This window comes from Somniosus microcephalus, chromosome 1 (genome assembly GCF_052327205.1).
Source record: "Somniosus microcephalus isolate GS21.2 chromosome 1, FLI_Smic_1.0, whole genome shotgun sequence".
NCBI lineage: Eukaryota > Metazoa > Chordata > Chondrichthyes > Squaliformes > Somniosidae > Somniosus > Somniosus microcephalus.
In genome coordinates, this window is record NC_140987.1 from 336,752,936 (window position 1) to 336,772,541 (window position 19,606).

The following is a 19,606-nucleotide window of genomic DNA, read 5'->3' on the forward strand; positions in this document are numbered from 1 at the left end:
CGGGAGATAGAGGCTTCTTCGGAGAAGTATAATTGGAGACACCGGGGGTAGCGAAAAAGCTTCATCTTAGATATTGGGAAGAGAGAGGTTCCTTTCTTCATCATCTTCGTGGGATCTTCGGTAATAGCCGTTACCTTCGATAGCAGCTGGAGTTCGGAGAAGAAGACAGTTCGAGCCGGCGTCCCACCCCGGGGTAAAACATCGGGAGATCATCGACCAACCCCGGGCCGTTGACGAAACGGGAGGTAGTAAAACTACAGAAGAATCCTATATGAAAGCCGGCTAGGGGCTTCCAACCGTGGTCAAGCAGATGATCTCCGCCGACATCCAGGCCCGTCAGTGTCCAGCCTGTCCGTGACCTTCACCTCGAGAGAGAGAGAGAGAGTGAGGTGTGGTGCAGCCCACTGTGGTTCTACTGACCACGAGGAAACAGGATGCCTGAGGGGATCAAAACGCAGACCTGTTTCAAAACTTTATACTTTTCCAACTGGATTGGTGAGCATGTTTCTGGCCCTTCATAATCGGATCTATATAGGTTTAAGGGCTGGTCATTTTGGGTATAATTAACATGAGTTGTTGTCCCTCGATGTTCCGTGTGTTTCCCCATTTCATGATGACTTTTGTAAAGTCTAATATGCCTGTATCTATTTTAGCTAGTACTGTATTGTTATGATTTGTTTTTCCCTCCCATGTACCCTCCTATTTGCTTGCATTTGATTTGTTTTTCCATTTGCAATAAAATTCCATTTTGATTCATTGAACTTGGTCCATAAGAGTCTTCTCTGCATTGTAGTTCCTGCACCTAATTCCAGTGTCTAGAACCTAAGGGGCGAGTGGGTCGAACCACTCAAGGTTTTACTGTGCAAAAGAGAGAGCGAGGCCTCTGGCGAGAGAAACCTCGGCGATCTCAGAGAGAAAACCCCTTACACTCACATGCTCACAACCCCAGAGGACGCCCGCCAAAGGTGTCGAGACAGTAGCAGCAGGAAAGCGAGCAAAGGGCCTCCACATCTGCTGAAGCTGCAGGAGCACGCGTAAGAGGAAAATTCTGCACAAGTAGTCACAAGGGTAGTCACTTGGGTGAAATGTGTTTATTGTAAAAATGCCATCAGTTGGTTCTTGTACATAAAAATTCTGATGGCAACTGTTGCAGTTGTGGCGTGTGTCATTTCGCAAATGGGTCTTTCACATTGAGGGCTTAGGATTACTTGCAGTTGTCAGTATGCTGGCCAAATAACTAGGAATCCGCAGGGTCTTGGCCATTGTCAATGCTCAGGTAAGAAGCTGCGAAGCAAAAGTGTTTGATTGACTAGGCTAAGCAAATCTGGCCAGGATGAGTGCGGTCCTTGCATCCCGGGCAGCAATGTTCTCGCGTAATGATGCCGCTTGTTGATGGGCCTCTGCAGGATCTTCGTTTTCACCCTCCTCCTCCTCCTCCTCCTAATCCTCCTCTGCGGAGGAGGATATGAGAAGTTCCACTTGGTCCTCAGGAATCTGCAAGCCACGACGCTGTGCCATGTTGTGAAGTACACAGCAAACCACGACGATTCTGGAGACACTGGCTGCTGAGTACTGCAGGGCCCCACCTGATCTATCCAGGCATCTGAAGCGCATCTTCAGCAAACCGATGGTTTGCTCGATAATGGATCTGGTGGAAATGTGGCTGGAGTTGTAGCACTCCTCAGCTTCGTTGGCTGGCCTCCTCAACGGCGTCATTAGCCACGTCCTCAGGGGATAGCCCTTGTCTCCAAGTAGCCATCCGTTAAGTTGGTCTGGTGGACCAAATAGCGGAGGCACACTAGACTGGCGCAGTATGAAGGAGTCATGGCAACTGCCAGGGTACATGGCACAAACATGCAAAATTTCCTTCTTGTGGTCACACACCAGCTGAACATTAAGGAAGTGGAAGCCCTTGCGGTTGACAAAAACACCTGGATTTCGATGGGGTGCCTTAAGGGCCACATGTGTGCAGTCAACGATGCCCTGCACCCTTGGAAAGCCTGCTAGATGAGCTAATCCAACCGCTCGCACCATGACACTTGCTCGATCCTTGGTGAAATGGATGTGATTGTGCATGAGGGTGTTGTGTATGTAATATGTGTGCTACTTTAAACCTATGGACAGGACTGCACTACTTGTAGGGCGTAGTGATACGCAGTACCACTCCTGGCCATAGGGGTATAAATAGTACTGTGGGTACTGATCTCCCCTCAGTTCCCGCCTGTGGGCATGAAGTAAAGACCTACGTGTAGTCCCTACCTCCAACCAGTAAAGACCTGTTTGAGTTATACGTTTAAGTCTTTGTGTTAATTGTTCAATACAATACACATACTTAACACTGGCGACGAGTCAGATTCTTACCCTGCGGCAGTTATTCCATGGCGGCTTCGTCCACAGACAGGACGTTGAAGAGAGGTTTCAAACCGCACCAACCCACTGGAAGCGACAGGCATTAGGACCCTGAAGCCTCCATCAGCGACTGAAAACTGGAGGACAGAAGACATCCTGCAGCTTCTTTTTCAACCTCGGTGGTGGGTAAGCCGAGCAGCGTTGGCTGCAAAGACAGGGCTGGGGGAAGTCGGAGGTACAAGGGCGATCGCGATCGGGAGATAAGGGCCATCGATCGCAATCCCTGATAAGGGCCGCACTCGGGCTGAAAGGCGCAGCGTTGGCAGACACTGAAGGCGCGAGAGCCGCGGTGAAAAGCGCGGGCCATCGATCGCGGTGGAGATAAGGGCCGCACTCGGGGCTGAAGGGAGGTGGCGTCGGGGGACGGGTGAAGACCGCCAAGCACGGGAAAACCGCCATTTTGTGGGCGGAGGACGACGGCAAGAGCGGGAAGCCGCCATCTTTGATAACAAGTAAAGAAAATAAAATCTGAGAAATTGCAAATCTACAATGCCTAAACACGGGAATATTAGCACCTTTGATAGTGACCTCGAAGACATACGGGCAATTGAGGGAAGTGGCGGTGGGGATTGTGGATGCATTGGTAATCATTTTCCAAAACTCACTGGACTCAGCAAAGGTCCCGGCAGATTGGAAAACTGCTAATGTAACACCCTTATTTAAAAAGGGTAGTAGGCAGAAGGCTGGAAACTATAGACCTGTTAGCCTAACATCTGTGGTTGGTAAAATGTTAGAGTCCATTATTAAGGAGACAGTAACGGGACATTTGGATAAACATAATTTAATAGGGCAAACTCAGCATGGTTTCATGAAGGGGAAGTCATGTTTAACAAATTTGCTTGAGTTTTTTGAGGAAGTAACATACAGGGTGGATAAAGGGGATCCAGTGGACGTAGTGTATTTAGACTTCCAAAAGGCATTTGACAAGGTGCCACACAAAAGATTATTGCTCAAGATAAAAAATCACGGGATTGGGGGTAATATTCTGGCGTGGGTGGAGGATTGGCTCTCTAACAGAAAGCAGAGAGTTGGGATAAATGGTTCGTTCTCAGATTGGCAACCAGTAACTAGTGGTGTTCCGCAGGGGTCCGTGCTGGGTCCCCAACTCTTTACAATCTATATTAACGATTTGGAGGAGGGGACCGAGTGTAACATATCAAAGTTTGCAGATGATACAAAGATGGGAGGGAAAGTAGTGAGTGAGGAGGACATAAAAAACCTGCAAAGGGACATAGACAGGCTAAGTAAGTGGGCAGAGATTTGGCAGATGGAATACAATACTGGAAAGTGTGAGGTTATGCACTTTGGCAGGAAAAATCATAGAGCAAGTTATTATCTTAATGGCAAGAAACTGGAAAGTACTGTAGTACAAAGGGATCTGGGGGTCCTGGTGCACGAAACTCAAAAGGTTAGTATGCAGGTGCAGCAAGTGATTAAGAAGGCCAATGGAATGTTGGCTTTTATTGCTAGGGGGTTGGAATATAAAAACAGGGAGGTATTGCTGCAGTTGTACAAGGTATTGGTGAGGCCGCACCTGGAATACTGCATACAGTTTTGGTGTCCATACTTAAGAAAAGACATACTTGCTCTCGAGTCAGTACAAAGAAGGTTCACTCGGTTAATCCCAGGGATGAGGGGGTGGTCATATGAGGAGAGGTTGAGCAGATTGGGACTCTACTCATTGGAGTTCAGAAGAATGAGAGGCGATCTTATTGAAACATATAAGATTGTGAAGGGGCTTGATCGGGTGGATGCGGTGAGGATGTTCCCAATGATGGGAGAAACTAGAACTAGGGGGCATAATCTTAAAATAAGGGGCTGCTCATTCAAAACTGAGATGAGGAGAAACTTCTTCACTCAGAGGGTGGTAGGTTTGTGGAATTTGCTGCCCCAGAAAGCTGTGGAAGCTACATCATTAAATAAATTTAAAACAGAAATAGATAGTTTCCTAGAAGTAAAGGGAATAAAGGGTTATGGGGAGCGGGCAGGAAATTGGACATGAGTCTGGGTTCGGAATGGTCATGGCCCTGTGGGTAGTGGAGCGGGCCCAGGGGCCGTGTAGCCTTGTTCTGCTCCTACTGTGTTCTAATTCTGTTAGATTTCAGGAGATGGTTTTATTCCTGTTCCTGGCTGGGGTGGAGATCGCCTTTACAGAAGGTAAGTACTGTAGAAAATATAGGGACAGAGTGATCTCCTGGAAGAATTTCGATCGCCTAGATGGGTCGGAGAGGAATTTCCCAGATTTTTTTCTCCCAAATTGGCCATTGGGTCTTTATCTGGTTTTTCGCCTCTCCCGGGAGATCACATGGGTTCGGGTGGATGCAGAGTGATAGAAGATTTGAGGTTAGGATCAGATCAGCCATGATCTTATTGAACGGTGGAGCAGGCTCGAGGGGCCGATTGGCCTACTCCTGCTCCTATTTCTTATGTTCTTATGTTATGTTCTTATGAAACACCTGTTATCACCAGATGAACCGGCGGATAAGACGTTCGATGAGATTGTTACTGTCCTGAAAGATCATCTAAACCCCACGCCGCTGAAGCTAGCGGAACAATTTAAATTTTATGACAGAAGGCAGCTACAGCATGAAAGCAATGCTGAATATTTGCTGGAATTGCGTAAATTAGCGAAATATTGCCAGTTTGGAACGGGACTGACAGATGCACTACGAGACAAATTTGTGTGTGGTTTATTTAAACAGGATACACAAAAGCGACTGCTCGAGGAGAATGAGCTGACGCTTGAGAAGGCGGTCACTATGGCAGCAGCACACGAAGCCGCAGCGAGAGGCACGGCAGTAATGCAGCTACGGTCACCGGAGCTCAGTGCACACAAATTGGGTGTGAGTTCTGGCAAATGTTATCGTTGTGGAAAGACAACGCATGATCAGAACCAGTGTTGGTTTAAAAACCAAGAATGTAGAACTTGTGGTAGGCTTGGACACATAGCTAGAGTATGCAGGTCAGGGAAGAAGACCAGCAACAAGAAGTCACCGCAAGGAAAATACGCAAAAGTACACAAGGTGGCCGAACAGGAGTCCGATTCAGACGCTAGCAGTAATGAACTGGCTGGCTTAAGCAGTATTGAACTGGCTAGCTTAAGGGTACTCAACGTGGGTAAGGGTGCAGACCTCCAGACAATTTGGGTCACTCTTCAGATAGAAGGAGTCCAAGTAAAACTGGAATTGGACACTGGATCGGCATTGACGGTCATAAATAAGAAAGATTATGGAAGGTTATTCCAACATATTCCCCTACAGGATACGGAGCTCATATTGAAAACATACACGGGGCAAAGAGTGTACCCCATCGGGAAAATTGAGGTCACAGTGGTCCACAAGGGCGAAGAAAGTCAAATAATGGACTTATATGTGCTATCTGAAGGAGGTCCTCCACTACTAGGACGGGAGTGGATTAGGAAAATGAATATCGACTGGCATTTCCTACAAACAATAACGAGTGAGAACTCGGTGAACATAATCAACCCAGACTCTGGAACTGATGATGGTAAGACCAACCCGTGTGCAAAAGACAAAGTTTCAGCACAGAATTCCACTGAGATAGAGAATTCTGAGTCTGTCCAGTCTACTGACATGCACATTTCTGAGGGACACCGGGCTCGAACTCAACTCCATTTCAAACTGCAACAGCAATTAGAACAAATGATTCGCCGTTTTGAGCAAGAGATGAATGCGATGAAAGAGTTCTTTGATATAGAGTGGGAACATCTGGAAAGACAACAGAAGCAGCTGCTGGAGCAAATGGAGCAGGAGCACACAAAACGTCTGATGTCAGAGGAGTTAACGGTCAGCCAACTCCTGCATATGCTGAAGGACAGGACTCTGAAATGGGAAAAACTTGAACACGAACTTCAATATTCAAACGAAAGGGGTTCAGAGCTCTCAAAGGTTATTGGAAGAGCTGAGGTGGCAACACAGACTGAGATGACTGCAACAGAGCAGCCCTTGGATGCCAAAAGTACGCTGACTCACGTCAACGTAGAACAACAGACCGCTGAAACAGCTGCTACGGTAGAGGGATTGAATAGTCCGATTAACCAATCTCCAAAAGAAGTTGAAGTAGTAAAATCTCAAATGAGGTCATTAGTAAACGACTTGCTGAAAGCCCAGAAAAAGCTGGATGAAGAGGTACGCATGAAGAAGTCTCTTCAGGAAAGATGTCTGGACTTGGAACAAAAGCTGGCTAACGCCCAGCTGGGTATGGAGGAAATAGAAGACCCTCTCGCTGGCCTAGATCAGGACGACACCGAATATTACCATGACCTATTGAGTGACACTGAATATTATAGTGACCTGGTCTGCCCAGCTTGTGATGAAAACTCCCAAAGTGCAGAAATCAGGATGAATCACTTAAAGTCTAAGGAACATAGGGAGATGGTGGCGCTACAGCTGGCAGCTGACAGGGGAGCCCAGAGAGTCTCTAAGAAGCAGAAAAGGAAAAGACGAAGCAGAAGATGATAACCATCTGAACCATTATCACCCCTACCAGATCACACACGTGGTCCCTCCGAACGGAGCCAAATCAGTTCGGAAGTTCAAGCTGTTAAATCCATGGAAGGACTATTGAATGAGTCACTCCAGCAACGTGAACCGACTACACCACAGAGACTGAATCTGTGAACTATTTTCCGCAGAGATTGAATCTGTGAACTGTTTTCCGCAGAGACTGAATCTGTGATCTGTTTTGACATGAAGTTATCTATGTATCTATGTTATTCTGTTATGTAAACCTGAAGTTATATATGTATATATGTTATTACGTTATGTTAAATGGGGAGATGACTGTAAAGCTAGGAAGGGAGGAATGTTGTGTATGTAATATGTGTGCTACTTTGAACCTATGGACAGGACTGCACTACTTGTTGGGCGCAGTGATACGCAGTACCACTCCTGGCCATAGGGGTATAAATAGTACTGTGGGTACTGATCCCCCTCAGTTCCCGCCTGTGGGCATGAAGTAAAGACCTACGTGTAGTCCCTACCTCCAACCAGTAAAGACCTGTTTGAGTTATACGTTTAAGTCTTTGTGTTAATTGTTCAATACAATACACATACTTAACAGAGGGCAAAGAGGGCATCGGTTACCTGCGTGATGCAAGTGTGTGCAACCGCTTGGGAGATGCTGCTGATGTCTGCTGCTGATCCCTGAATGAGCCTGAGGCAAAAAAGTTGAGTGCAGTGCTGACTTTGATGGCCACTGGTAATGGTTGTCCACCTGGTCCTCTGGGCAGCAGGTCTTGCTGTAGCATTGCGCGGATGTCAGTCACTACCTCTCGTGAAAGCCGGAGCCGCCTTTAGCACTGCTGCTCAGACATGTTGAGGTAGCTGACCCTGCCTCTGTAGACCCTGTTTGGGGGGGTATCTCCTGCGCTGACGGGCTTCCAGGCGCTGGCCCCTTCTGGCCTGTGCAGCTTCAGGTGGGTGAGCAGCAGCCTGGCACTCCTGCTGCTGCTGCTGTTGCTGGTGCTGCTGTTGTTCCTGGTTCTGCTGGTGCCGCGGTTGGTGCTCGAGCTCCTCTAATGCCCAGATGGGAAGGAAATAAATGGCTCCCATGCTTCTGGTATATGCCTCTGTTGAGGAAGCTCTGAGTGAAGGTGGCGAGACGGGTTTCCCAGAAGGTCACAATGGAGATGGGTGTGAGGCACCAACCTTCCACAGGTGTGGTTAAGCCTTGTAAACGTTGCCCCAGACCTGAGACCACTAAGTCCTGCCACCTGCAAATCATGGCTGATCAAATCTCAACTTTAATGTTTGACCTGCAGTTGAAAGTCACCAATGCAATAGTGCTCCCGCCAGGTGTCACATTCGTGATTCCCACCAGGCGTCTTTTACGTGGGAAAAGGGTTAAAATTTCAAGGGCCTGTTAAAATAGGTTTATAAAGGACATTTAGTGGTAATTAAGAGCCTTAAATATCAGTCCCGCCTGTTGGATGCGGGACGGAGTCGGGACCATCAGACACGCCTGAGTTAAAATTGCTCGGAGTCGGGAACCAGGCGGAGGTGTCCCGCCCGCCATTTTTTGCGATTTTAACCCCCCGTCCGCCTCAAAGCCTGCCTCACGGTCCAATGAAAATCAAGGCCATAGAGTACAAAAACAAAGAAGTTATGATGAACGTTTTTAAAATACTGGTCCAACCTCAACGGGAGTATTGTGTCCAATTCTGGGTACCACACTTTAGGAAGGATGTGAAGGCCTTAGAGAGGGTGCAGAAGAGAGTTACAAGAATGGTTCCAGGGATGAGGGACTTCAGTTACGTAGATAGGCTGGAGAAACTGGGGTTGTACTCCTTAGCGCAGAGAAGGTTGAGACGAGATTTGATAGAGGTAGTCAAAATCATGATGAGTCTAGACAGAGTAGATGGAGAAACTGTTCCCATTGGTGGAAGGGTCGAGAACCAGAGGACACAGATTTAAGGTGATTGGCAAAAAGAAGCAAAGGCGACTTGAGGAAAAACTTTTATATGCAGCGACTGGTTAGGATCTGGAATGCACTGCCTGAAAGGGTGTTGGAGACAGATTCAATCATGGCTTTCGAAAGGGAATTGGATAAGTACCTGAAGAAAAACATTTGCAGTGCTACGGAGAAAGGGTGGGGGAGTGGGACTAGCTGAAGTGCTCTTGCAGAGAGCTGGCACAGGCTTGATGGGCTGAATGGCCTCCTTCTGTGCTGTAACCATTCTATGATTCTATGCGCAGAGAGACTGTTACAGGAAGAAAGAGCCTGTGGTGGAGCCACTAAAGGAATCAGATCGTTTGTATATAATTCCCTTTAACAACATGTTAGCTACAGCCTGAGTCTGTATCTTTATTTATACTAAAATAACAACAGAAAATGCTGGAAATGCTCAGCAGGCCAGGCAGCATCCGTGGAGAGAGAAACAGAGTTAACGTTTCAGGTCTGGGACCCTTCATCAGAACTGGAAAAAACTGGAGATGTAACAGATATTAAGCAGGTGCAGAGACAGGGGGGGCGCGGTGGTTAGGAGGGGAGGAAGAAACAGAAAGAACATCCTGTACTTTTGTAAGAGGCAGGAAAGATAAAATGTTACAAATGGGAATGGCAAAAATCATACTGCATGAAAAATGGGGGCAGGGAATTATCAGATTCCAGGGGCCACCATCGCCCTTACCACCAACACGCCAGACTACGCCATCGGTGCAGTGCAGGAACAGTGGGGGAATGGGACGTGGCAACCGCTGTCGTTTTTCAGCCGTCAGCTACAGCGAAACGAAAGAAAGTACAGCACTTTCGACTGGGAGTTGCTGGCCCTTTTTCTAGACATCCGCCATTTCCGGTTCTTACTAGAGGGACATCCGGTCACGGCTTTTGTAGACCACAAGCCACTAACGTACGCTATGGCCAAGACCACCGAACCGTGGTCAGCTCGGCAACAACATCACCTGACGTTCATTTCAGAATTCACCACGGACATTCAGCATTTGTCCGGCAAAGACAACCTGGTGGCGGATTGCCTCTCCTGCGCGAATGTTCACGCAGTCCAACTCGGAATTGACTATGCCCTCATGGCTGCGGATCAAGCCTCAGACCCAGAGGTCCAAGCATACAGAACCAGCCCCTCTAGCTTCCAAGCGGCCGACGTCAAATTCCATGCCGCAAGCACCACGCTACTTTGCGACGTCTCCATGGGAACTCCCCGCCCTATCGTACCAGTCGCCTGGCGCCGAAAAGTGTTCGACGCCATACACGGGTTGTCACACCCTGGCCTGAAGGCCTCGCAAAGGCTGATGTCGTCAAAATTTGTCTGGAGGGGTATGCATATGGATGTCCGCGACTGGGCCAAAACCTGCGTGGTCTGCCAAAAGGCCAAGGTACAGCATCATGTAAAAGCTCCATTGGCCACTTTCGCTGTTCCGGAGCGTCGGTTCGACCACGTGCATGTGGACCTTGTGGGGCCGCTTCCACCTTCTCAAGGTTTTACACACATCCTCACAATAGCACCAAACTACATCGCACCACCGTCTATCATCCACAGGCGAACGGCCTGTGCGAGCGATTCCACAGGTCGCTCAAAGCCGCTCTGCGGGCCAGTCTTCAAGGCATGGGATGGGTGGACAGACTTCCATGGGTCCTTTTGGGTCTTCGTATGATGCCCAAAGAAGATTTGCAATCGTCCTCGGCGGAACTCGTATATGGCCAGCCACTACGAGTACCAGGGGATTTCCTCCCGTTTCCAACAGAGCCATGGTCCGCATCCCAGCAACTCGTCAGCCACCAGGAAGCAGCCAGATGTTTCGTGCCAGTGCCTACGTCGCATCACAGCTTACAGAGCTCCCACGTCCCAACTGAGCTGAAAAGCGCCGAGTACGTTTTTATCCGCCACGACGCTCACCGGGATCCGCTCAAGCCTCCTTACACTGGTCCCTTCCGCGTCATAGAGCCGGGAGACAAAACCTTTTTGGTTGATATCGGAGGTAAACCGGATCACATTTCGGTTGACCGGTTGAAGCCGGCACACTTAGACCTGGACCGCCCAGTCAAGATCGCTCAACCGCCAAAAAGTGGCCGACCACCCACAGTCGCCGTGCCAGATCCACCACAACCGGCCATCAGCTCGACCACCGCCCATCAGCTTCCACTTCAGGGTTACAGAAGTCACTCGGACAGGCTTGCCAGGCCTCCTCGCCATCTCACTTTTGCTGTTAAAGACAATTCTGGGGGGGGGGTGCATGTGGCGGAGCCACTAAAGGACTCAGATTGTTTGTATATAATTCCCTTTAACAACATGTTAGCTGCAGCCTGAGTCTGTATCTTTATTTATACTGTTTACTTGTACAGAGTGTGTTACTTTAACAGCGCGGGTAAACGTGATGACGTCACGCTGTTCATCACGTGATCCCCCACTGGCGGGAAGAACGTGATGACGTCATGACGTCAACCATGGGACTGCCCTAAGCAGTCAGCGTGGAGCCTCCGAACTGGGCAGACCTACACTCGATGTTCTCCTGTAGTTACTTGTTTAAACCTGTTAGTTTCCATTAAACTTTGTTTTGTTTGATCGCCTGAGTGGACCTCAGTCTTTGGATAGGAACTAGACATTCCTACAAGCCACTGTTTTTTTACTTTGGCCAATGAGCAACTCCATGGGAGATTGTAATGAAATCTGTTTGTCTTGATCCTGTATTCCCTGTACTCATGTATTACCCTCCCCCACACTGTGTATAGTTTCACTTCCTCTTTCCTGACTAACCTGGAATGTTCCAGGTCTTGGCTCTTGGCTCCGCCCCTGACTTCTCTTACATAAAGATCCCCGGATCTGTATGACTCATCCCTGTGAGCCAGTCGGTGTGTTGAGATGTAGCTCTGATCTTAGTGATTAAAAGCCAACTTGTTTAAGCCTATAACTTCTAGTTTTGTGGTTATTGAAGGCACATCAATTTTAATCACTAAAGAATACTAGGATGGATCGACTCCTAAAACCAGAGCGTCTGGACTTGGATCCACATTCTGCTGAAGCATCAAATCAATTTGGACACTGGCTCAAATACTTCAAACTCTTCGCGAGGGCCTCATCCGCTAGCGAGGTAGATAAACTGAGTCTACTGACTACTCGCGTTAGTCATCGGATTTATTCGTTCATCCGGGACACCACCTCTTACACGGAGGCCATCACTATCCTGAAGGCCCAATACCAGAGGCCGGTAAACGAAGTGTACGCCAGACATCTGCTGGCTACACGCAGGCAGCAACCTGAGGAATCAATGGACGATTTCTTACAGGGCCTAAAGGACTTGGTCCAGGACTGTAACTGCAAGGCCGTGACGGCCAACGTGTACTCTGACGAATTGGTCCGCGATTCCTTCATCACGGGCCTCAAATCGAATTATATCCGGCAGAGACTGCTGGAGAAGGAGGTCCTGGACTTAAAAAAGGCAGTGGCCACTGCGCGATCGCTGGACGTGGCCCAGAAAAACTCTGACTCTTATTCTTCCGGCCATGCGGCCCTCACCGCCTCGTGCGCGCCAAGCGGGCCGCCGTCTTGGAATCAGCCATCTTCCCCATCCAGGTCGCAGACCAGCTCTACACCGCCGGAGTCCCCACACAGAAGTTCACCCAGGAGTCCTACTACAGCGGCAATGTCTTGAGGCCCGAAATGCTACTTCTGCGGCCAGGCCAAGCACCCCAGACAACGATGCCCAGCGAAGGACACTACATGCTTCAAATGTAAGAAAAAGGGGCATTTTAGCAAAGTCTGCAGGGGGAATCCGATTTCCAACTCCGTCACTGCCTCGTGCGTGCTGTGCGGGCCGCCATCTTGGGATCCGCCATCTTTTCCCGACTCAACGGCCGCCCAGGGCCCAACAGTGGCTTCGATCACGGTGGATCAATCCAGGCCACACCCGTTGACAAAATCCATGATGGACATACAGGTAAACGGGAATTTAACGAAATGTTTAATTGACTGTGGGAGTACCGAGAGTTTTATCCACCCTAGCCTGGTACGGCGGCACTCATTAACGGTAACCCCTACACGGAGCAGAATTGCTATGGCTGCTAAGCCCCACATTTCGGACATTTTGGGCTACTGTGTGGTAACACTGACTGTAAAAGGCACGGACTACAAGGATTTTAAACTCCTCGTGATGCCAGAACTCTGTGTTAATGTAATCTTGGGCCTGGACTTCCAGTGCCACCACGAAAGTGTCACGCTAGCATATGGCGGGTCCCAGCCGCCACTCACAGTCTGTGGCCTATCAACCTTAAAAATCAGCCCGCCCTCTTTATTCGCTAATGTCGCTCCGAACTGTAGGCCCATAGGGACCAAAAGTAGACGGTACAGTCTGGAAGACAGACACTTTATCAAGGCGGAAGTGGACAGACTCCTGCGGGAAGGCATTATTGAATGCAGTACCAGTCCGTGGCGTGCCCAAGTAGTCATAGTTAAAAATAGCGAAAAGAAACGGATGGTAATTGACTACAGCCAGACTGTTAATATTTATACCCAGCTGGACGCCTACCCTTTACCCCGCATATCAGAAATGGTCAACCAGATTGCGCAATACCGAGTCTTCTCGACTATCGACCTCAAATCCACGTATCACCAGCTCCCCATTAGAACGGAGGACCGCCCATACACCGCCTTTGAGGCGAACGGACGCCTCTACCATTTTCTCAGAGTGCCCTTCGGGGTAACAAATGGGGTCTCGGTCTTCCAACGTGAGATGGACCGCATGGTTGACGAGAATAAACTACAAGCTACCTACCCCTATCTGGACAATGTCACTATCTGCGGGCACAACCAGCAAGACCACGATCTAAATCTTGCGAGATTTTTAAAAACTGCCCTAAAGCTTAATCTAACCTACAACGAAGACAAATGTGTCTTCAACACAACCCGTCTCTGTATCCTTGGCTGTGTGGTGGAAGATGGGGTGATTGGACCGGACCCTGACCGATTATGCCCCCTAAAGGAACTGCCCCTGCCACAAAATCCCAAAGCTTTAAAAAGGTGCCTGGGATTTTTTTCGTATTATGCCCAATGGGTGCCCAATTACTCTGATAAGGCCCAACCCCTCATTAAATCGACGTCCTTCCCACTATCAGCTGAAGCTCGGTAGGCTTTCACCAGTATCAAACAGGACATTGAAAGGGCTGCACTGTGTGCAGTGGACGAAAGCATTCCCTTTCAAGTCGAAAGCGATGCGTCAGACTTTGCCTTAGCTGCGACCCTCAATCAGGCTGGGAGACCTGTGGCCTTCTTCTCCCGAACCCTTCAGGGACCTGAAATCAGGCACTCTTCTGTCGAGGAGGAGGCACAGGCTATAGTGGAGGCAGTGCGGCACTGGAGACACTACCTAGCCGGCAAACGTTTCACCCTGCTCACCGACCAGCGGTCAGTGGCTTTCATGTTTAATAACAAACAAAGGGGGAAAATCAAGAATGACAAAATACTCAGGTGGAGGATCGAACTATCCACGTTCGACTATGATATTATGTACAGACCGGGAGCCCTTAATGAACCCCCAGACGCCTTATCGCGGGGAATGTGTGCCAGCATTCATACGGACAAATTACAGGGTCTCCACAACGACCTCTGTCACCCAGGGGTCACCCGACTATACCATTTTATAAAGTCCCGCAATCTGCCCCACTCCATCGAGGAGGTCAGGGCAATGACCAGAGCCTGCCGCATCTGTGCGGAATGCAAGCTTCGTTTCTACAGGCCTGACCGTGCACACCTTATCAAAGCCACACGGCCATTCGAGCACCTAAGTCTGGACTTCAAGGGACCCCTTCCCTCTGCCGACCGTAACGTATACTTCCTCAATATCATCAATGAATATTCCCGCTTCCCCTTCGCCATTCCCTGCCCAGACATGACCAGTGCCACGGTCATCAAGTGTCTCTGTAATCTATTCTGCATGTTTGGCATGCCGAACTACATACACAGTGATAGGGGGACGTCATTCATGAGTGACGAACTGCGACAGTTCTTGCTCTCAAAGGGGATAGCCACTAGCAGAACCACTAGCTACAACCCCCGGGGTAATGGGCAAGTGGAAAGGGAGAATGCTACTGTTTGGAAGGCTGTCACGTTAGCCTTAAAGTCAAAAGGCCTTCCGACCTCCCGCTGGCAGGAAGTCCTCCCAGACGTGCTCCACTCCATAAGGTCTCTGTTATGTACAGCCACTAATGCTACCCCTCATGAAAAGATGTTCGTTTTCCCCCGGAAATCCACCTCGGGCATATCTCTACCCGCGTGGCTGACATCTCCGGGGACAGTACTATTGCGGAAGCAAGTGAGAGGCCATAAAACGGACCCCCTTGTGGAAAAGGTACAGCTCCTCCATGCAAACCCTCAGTACGCCTATATCGAATACTCTGACGGGCGAGAGGACACTGTTTCCATAAAAGACCTCGCTCCCTCGGGGAGCGGAGAGAACGATGAGAGACTACCCGAGGAAAACCTACACCAAAAAGAGACAGGACGCCCAGAGGTATCAATACCCAACTTTAACCTGGAGGACACTGCAGATAACCTGGAAGACACTGCGGAGGCCCGGACAGCGGAGGAACCAGAATCCACTCCCCTAGAGGCACCCCAACCGGCTTTGTGCCGATCACTGAGAACCGCAAAACCTCCTGACAGACTCACTTATACCAACTTTTAAGAAACATCACCCCGATGGACTAAATCTAAAGAAGGGGTGAATGTAATGAAATCTGTTTGTCTTGATCCTGTATTTCCTGTACTCATGTATATTACCCTCCCCCACACTGTGTATAGTTTCACTTCCTCTTTCCTGACTAACCTGGAAGGTTCCAAGTCTTGGCTCTTGGCTCCGCCCCTGACTTCTCTTACATAAAGATCCCCGGATCTGTATGACTCATCCCTGTGAGCCAGTCGGTGTGTTGAGATGTAGCTCTGATCTTAATGATTAAAAGCCAACTTGTTTAAGCCTATAACTTCTAGTTTTGTGGTTATTGAAGGCACATCAGAGATCAACTAGATTTCTTAAAATATTTCTCTTGTTCAATAACATTTATTACTGACTATCCTGAAAGCCCAGTGACTCAGTAACACGGTTCCTGCTGCTGATTTCTATCCAAACATTTCTGCTGTATGGTCAAAATGAAGATGGCCATTGAAACTATTGTCAACTTTTCTCACTCACTCAGACCAACAGAATGAAAAATGAACAGTCGGTGTCTGTACTTTACCCAATAGAAGTTAATACAGTACCTTTGGGAGTCCTGCTGCATGTTCCATCTGCTCCCCACCAACTGAAGCAGTCTGCCCACGGCAGGGGGGATTGGAAGGAAGCAAACAAGTAGAACAGGCTGTAGCCAATGATGCAGTTGTAGGCAATGTTGGAAATTATAGTTACAATGATCATAGTGATCCCCACACCTTAAAATGGAATGAGGAACAAGAGCTTTGATTAGAAATGATTTATTTGAAATAAATTCTTTCACATGGATTCAGCTGTACCTTGTGAGGAGTCGGCGGCACCCGAGACAGATAAATATAGCGGGAGGCGAGGACAGCGCCGAGCTGCGAGGAGTCGGTGGTACCCGAGACAGATAAATACAGCGGGAGATGAGGACAGCGCCGAGCTGTGAGGAGTCGACGGTACCCGAGACAGATAAATACAGCGGGAGGCGAGGACAGCGCTGAGATGCGAGGAGTCGGTGGTACCCGAGATAGATAAATAGAGCGGGAGACAAGGACAGCGCCGAGCTGCGAGGAGTTGGCAGTACCCGAGACAGATAAATACAGCGGGAGGCGAGGACAGCGCGACGCTGCAAGGAGTCAGTGCTGTGCAAAATGCAGGCAACAATAATTTGTTCAGAAAAAGGACTGCAGGTGCACATCCCTACCGATAGATGTACTATGTGCCCTTTACAAGAATGCTCCCCTTTCCCATCGTCTACCAGTGGACAAACAAAAACCAAGAATTAAGCCACACATTAATGATGATTGTAGGAGCACTGCAATGTGCCTCAAGAACAGCCTCAGAGTACCAGAAGGATTTGAAATTAGACAGCTGGCACATGAATCTGCATTGCACTGCCTTTTATGACGACACGGGAAAGGACACGACTATAAAAGACTGTTACAAACCCTTTTTGGGCCAGAACTTCCTGTTTAAAATTCGGACAATCTTTATTGGACCTGAAGGAATAGCAGCTGCCGTAACGTTAACTCCAGAAGCATGGGAACTGTTTCAAGTCAAGGACTCTAAACCACACTGCACTCTCGCTGTCGCAAACGGCTGTCACCCAAGAGATCTAGGGCCAATGGTCCTCCGTGTTTGCTGCGAAACGATCACCCAATTGGTGACTAAGCCCCGAACAGATTTATCAGAAACTCCTATTTCCAATAGTGACTTAGCGTACTACGTAGACGGGTCAGCCCTTAGGGATAACAAGGGATCACCGAGGGCTGGATATGCCATATCAGATGATCACTCGATTGTAGAAGCGCTCTCACTACCTCAATCCTTTTCAGCGCAACAAGCAGAACTCTTCGCTCTTACAAGAGCTTGTATATTGGCTACTGATCAAACTGTTAACATTTATACTGACTCCGGGTACGCTTTTGGGGTTGCTCATGATTACGGACAGATCTGGAAATGAAGGGGATTTTTAACCTCTTCAGGATCAACTATTAAGAATGCCGAACAAATCGATAATCTTTTAAAGGCTCTAATGTGTCCCACTAAAATTTCAGTTATTAAATGTCAGGCTCATACAGGTAGTCAGGATCAGATAGCACTGGGTAACGAACGAGCAGATAGAGCTGCTAAGTCAGCAGCTTTGTCTGAGACAGGGCCACAAGTTTCAGCCCTTGTTCTGCGTCAACAGAAATCAGACAATGACCCACCGCAGGGGTCAGTGCTGGGTCCCCAACTCTTTACAATCTATATTAACGATTTGGAGGAGGGGACCGAGTGTAACATATCAAAGTTTGCAGATGATACAAAGATGGGACGGAAAGTAGTGAGTGAGGAGGACATAAAAAACCTGCAAAGGGACATAGACAGGCTAAGTAAGTGAGCAGAGATTTGGCAGATGGAATACAATACTGGAAAGTGTGAGGTTATGCACTTTGGCAGGAAAAATCATAGAGCAAGTTATTATCTTAATGGCAAGAAACTGGAAAGTACTGTAGTACAAAGGGATCTGGGGGTCCTGGTGCACGAAACTCAAAAGGTTAGTATGCAGGTGCAGCAAGTGATCAAGAAGGCCAATGGAATGTTGGCTTTTATTGCTAGGGGGATGGAATATAAAAACAGGGAGGTATTGCTGCAGTTGTACAAGGTATTGGTGAGACCGCACCTGGAATACTGCATACAGTTTTGGTGTCCCTACTTAAGAAAAGACATACTTGCTCTCGAGTCAGTACAAAGAAGGTTCACTCGGTTAATCCCGGGGATGAGGGGGTGGTCATATGAGGAGAGGTTGAGTAGATTGGGACTCTACTCATTAGAGTTCAGAAGAATGAGAGGCGATCTTATTGAAACATATAAGATTGTGAAGGGGCTTGATCGGGTGGATGCGGTGAGGATGTTCCCAATGAAGGGTGAAACTAGAACTAGGGGGCATAATCTTAGAATAAGGGGCTGCTCTTTCAAAACTGAGATGAGGAGAAACTTCTTCACTCAGAGGGTGGTAGGTTTGTGGAATTTGCTGCCCCAGAAAGCTGTGGAAGCTACATCATTAAATAAATTTAAAACAGAAATAGATAGTTTCCTAGAAGTAAAGGGAATTAAGGGTTACGGGGAGCGGGCAGGAAATTGGACATGAGTCTAGGTTCGGAATGGTCATGGCCCTGTGGGTAGTGGAGTGGGCCCAGGGGCCATGTAGCCTGGTTCTGCTCCTACTGTGTTCTAATTCTGTGTTAGATTTCAGGAGATGGTTTTATTCCTGTTCCTGGCTTGGGTGGAGGTCGCTTTTACAGAAGGTAAGTACTGTAGAAAATATAGGGACAGAGTGATCTCCTGGAAGAATTTCGATCGCCTAGATGGGTCGGAGAGGAATTTCCCAGATTTTTTTCTCCCAAATTGGCCATTGGGTCTTTATCTGGTTTTTCGCCTCTCCCGCGAGATCACATGGGTTCGGGTGGATGCAGAGTGATAGAAGATTTGAGGTTAGGATCAGGTCAGCCATGATCTTATTGAATGGTGGAGCAGGCTCGAGGGGCTGATTGGCCTACTCCTGCTCCTATTTCTTATGTTCTTATGTTCTTCTATTAATGATGTTTTAGCCTTTCAGTCACAGGCTAACTCGGACGAAGTGTTAAGTTGGGCAAAGGATTTTTGTTTTAAAACGTCTGAAGGGCTATGGGTACACCATGACGGCCGCATGGTAGCCCCTAAATCTTTACTCCCATGGATTGCCCGATGCGTTCATGTGTTCACGCATGCGGGCAAAGGGGGGATGGCAGACTATATTAATCAAACATGGTATGCACCAGGTATTTCGGCAATTGCAAAACAAATCAGTGAAAGGTGCACCAATTGCCAGGAAATGAATCCAGGTAAAACAGAGAAAGTACAGTCTGCCTCCCACCCGAATCCATCAGGCCCTTTTGTAAATTTACAAATGGATTTTATTGATTTACCTCCATGTTTAGGATTTAAGTATGTGTTGGTAATTATAGATATGTTTTCAAGATGGGTCGAAGCCTTTCCATGTAAAAAGAACGATGCTG

General features: G+C 48.3%; 1 pseudogene; it reads right to left on the reverse strand.

Annotated features, from left to right (window-relative positions):
- LOC147124922 (sodium- and chloride-dependent neutral and basic amino acid transporter B(0+)-like) overlaps positions 1 to 19,606 on the reverse strand; it is a 643,543-nt pseudogene that overhangs the window by 84,678 nt on the left and 539,259 nt on the right.